Source organism: Geotrypetes seraphini, chromosome 15, assembly GCF_902459505.1.
Source record: "Geotrypetes seraphini chromosome 15, aGeoSer1.1, whole genome shotgun sequence".
NCBI lineage: Eukaryota > Metazoa > Chordata > Amphibia > Gymnophiona > Dermophiidae > Geotrypetes > Geotrypetes seraphini.
The window spans coordinates 17,453,916-17,457,658 of record NC_047098.1 but is presented as its reverse complement, the minus strand read 5'-3'; positions in this window follow the sequence as shown (position 1 = coordinate 17,457,658).

Below are 3,743 nucleotides of genomic sequence, written 5' to 3'. Positions count from 1 at the left end.
GAAATGACTAGAAAAAGGAAAAAAACAGACCAGCAGATGAAAAAAACTGAAGGCTCAATTTACTAAGGTGCGCTAGCATTTTAAGTGTACGCAGCAGATTAGCACGTGCTAACCCCGCGCCACACGGCTAGAACTAATGCCAGCTCAATGCTATTCTCCACGCGTGCGCACTATTCTCCACATTAAAGCCCTAACACAGCTTAGTAAAAGGAGCCCTGAAGCTTTCTACACCAGATCACTTGAATCTAGAGATGGAAGCTTCTCGACCAGTCTGATTCAGCTGTAGAATTGGAGCGTTATACTGTATATTTGGCTGTTTGTTAGGGTTAGAGCAGGGGTCGCCAAAGTCCCTCCTTGAGGGCCGAATGCAGTCGGGTTTTCAGGATTTCCCCAATGAATATGCATGAGATCTATGTGCATGCACTGCTTTCAATGCATATTCATTGGAGAAATCCTGAAAACCCGACTGGATTCGTCCCTTAAGGAGGGACTTTGGAGACCCCTGGGTTAGAGAGTGAGTTGGAATGTCCGCCTATGAAGATAAACCTTTCCCTTGTGTTGTTTTACGGGGTGTGCACAGAAGGAAAATGAACCTATCCTAATATTGAATAGAATTCAAGTGATTTGAAGTCAAGTGAATGTGGTTTTGCTTTAGGTGGTGGTGGTCGGGAGCAGAGCCTGGAATGAATGCCTTTTTCATGCTTTTCTATATTACTGACAATATCTCACTCAGCTATCTATAGTTCTATTAGTTTGCTTGCTGGGGGCTTATTTTCTACATTTGTAGAGTTTGATCTACATTACATTACTGATTTCTATTCCGCCTCAACCTTGCAGTTCTGGGCGGATTACAAAAGAGACAACTGGACATTTCCAGGATAATTACAGAGAGAATTCTGGTCATTTCCAGGAGAAGTTACAAGAATAATGGAGCTGTATATTTCAAGAGCTACAAGATGCTGTACAAATAGGAAATAGTGCAGATCCAGTATATATATCGTTAGGGAAGCAGTTGACATGCTTGAGGCTAGAGAGAAGGGAACTGGTGAAGGGGGGAGGAGGGGGGAGTTGCGTTGAGGGGGGGGTCTATTATTTAAATGAAATTCTTACTCTGAATAAAGCCTTGTTATCCTGATTAACTTTCTGCAGATCATATTAATGAAAACAAAGATTAACCGAAATATTAGTACTTTTAGTTTTTGGTCCTGCATTTGCATGGGGTTATCTGTTTTCTGGTAGGAGTGAATGTTGAAAAGCATAGTGTGCTTTGTGCAGTTTAATTTTGTGCTTAACCATTATGTGTTGTTAATGATTATATGTGTATATAGGAAAAATGAATGGAAAAAAACTGTGTTACAATTAGTACTAGTGGAGATGGGCACAACTTAGCCCAGTGTTCTTCAAATGCCGGTCCACAAAATAATTATTTTATTTCTGCCAGTCAATAGGTGTCATAAGGTTGAAGAACACTGTTGTAGAAAATTACTAAAGACGCAGCTATTTGTTGATGCCTTTTTTTAGGTAATTCTGATAAAGTTGATGAACCATGTTCTTTTTATCCACATTATGGTATCGCCTGAAGACTATTTTTATGTTTTTTTAATCTTTTGTTTGTAAGTAAACTTTGTAAACCGTTTAGTTTTAAACGGTGTATAAATTTTTTAAATAAATAAATTTATGTATGCTATGTTTATAAAAGATTACAGTTAACCATTCTAAGACTGTCGGCCAAGTCTCTTCCCTGAAGAAGCCCTTTTTCTGGAAACTAAAATCTTGTTAAAATGTTTATTTTCTTTTTATTTTTCCTCTAACTCTACTTTTCACTTCTCTATTACCCTCCAGGTACTTTAGTTAGATTGTGAGCCTTCGGGACAGTAAGGGAATTTTTCAAGTACCTTTCTTATTTCTAATCTTAATGTATATTTTCTGTAAACCGCTTAGAACCTAACGGATGTAGCGGTATATAAGAAATAAATTACATTACATTACAAGTATGCTTTATTACACCTGCCTAAATAGAGCTGAATACGCTGCCTAGGGCAGCCCTGGAAGCTTTCCCTCTGCTTCAACTTTCTGTCCCCGCAGAGGCAGATTGCAGCGTGTTACGGTCATTAATGCTGCCAGTGGCAAAAGCTTGCAGGATGTAGCACAGAGAGACCGGACCCCCTAATGAGCTGCATCCGGGGTGGACCCCCTCCCCCCTTGGTATGCCACTATAGCAGTGGAAGTGCATCTGTGATTACGTGAGGTCCCCAAAATATTGGTGCTCGAGCACCCACAGAGCTGGCGCCTAGGGGTAGATTTTGGACATCTTCCTATTGGATCTCTACCATATTGAAAGAGCCCGTGCTGAACATAAAAAACCAATCAAGACTCCATGAAACAGAACTTCAGATTTGGAAATCATTTAACACCTGTCTTTCTGGAGCTGGTTTTCAAGGAAGGAATCCTTGCTGTTGAGGCCTATATTGGACTGGACCCTTGGTTTGAGAGGAACCCACTGTAGTTATGTTTGCTGTAGGTTAGACTCTCACTCTACAGTTTGTTAGATCCAGAATTATGCAAAGTTATGACACGTTGATGTTCCCATGGACTTGCAGTTATTAAATCAGGGAAAAACTCATATCCTCCAACAGAGTGCACAGCAAGAGGCTTTTGGCCAGCCCTTGGTCTTCCCTCTGCTGCATCCCAAGGACAGGAAATTGACAGTAGGAAGAATCATGGCTGGTTAAAAGCAGCCTTCTCTGCATGGTGTTGCTACCAGCAATTAAGGTAATGCTTAGAGAGGGTCGCAGGGGAAGGAGGAGGGAGGAAGAAAGGAGAGGGATCAATGCCAGACTAGGTGCTGAGGAGAGAAGGGGGGAGAAAGCTTTGGACCAGGTGAAGCACTGGCGATGGACTTGGGGGCCGGGGAATTTGGCACCTTGTATCTCCGGCGTTCTGGGCTAGAGCCTCAACTGGTCCAATAGTTGATCCAGCCCTGACTGCACTAAGCCCAGAAGTAGCAGCGAAACATGGCCATATCCTGCGCTGCCTCCCATACACAGAATCACCACCTTACTTTCTCTCGTTCTTACTTCTAGAAGCTCTTGGCTCTTTCATTTAGGTACATAGGGGCAGTGCTGGGGACATTTCTGTTACTTCTACTTATTTTGGTCATCTCCCTAGATTTGCTCCCCTCCAATCATGCCATTTAGTGCACTCAGCTCTGCCAATTCTTGAGGTGACAGGGCCTGGGCTCCCCCCATCTGCTCTACTGTTCTAATTCTATGTCTCACTGTCTGCCATTGGTACTGAGCCAACCAGTAACCTATGTCAACGTGGCTACCTCTCATTGTCTGGCTGGTGCCCTCACATACAGCATCAAGGCAACTGTGGTGTCAAACCCAGAGCAGGTAACAGGCTGCAAAGGTGGTGGGTATTTGCAGAGACTCTCCCTCTTCCTGTCAGCCCTGACCCTCCTATCTTGCTTATTCACACCCGGCATCCCATCCTCCACTCCTTTCACTTTATGCTTCAGACAGGTCTGAGGTAAATGCAGAGTTAGTTGTACTTTTTGTCATGATTTTTTTTAAAAACACCACATGACAGCTACAATGCTACCAAGTTACCCATGCCAGGAGGGAGACTTTTTGGCCAGGCCTGGTTTTAACCTTACATACCTAAGCAGTGTAGCTGATTTAAATGGATAGAATCATGGACTACAGGTCCCAGAAGCACCAGCATAAGGTTGGCAGAAATCG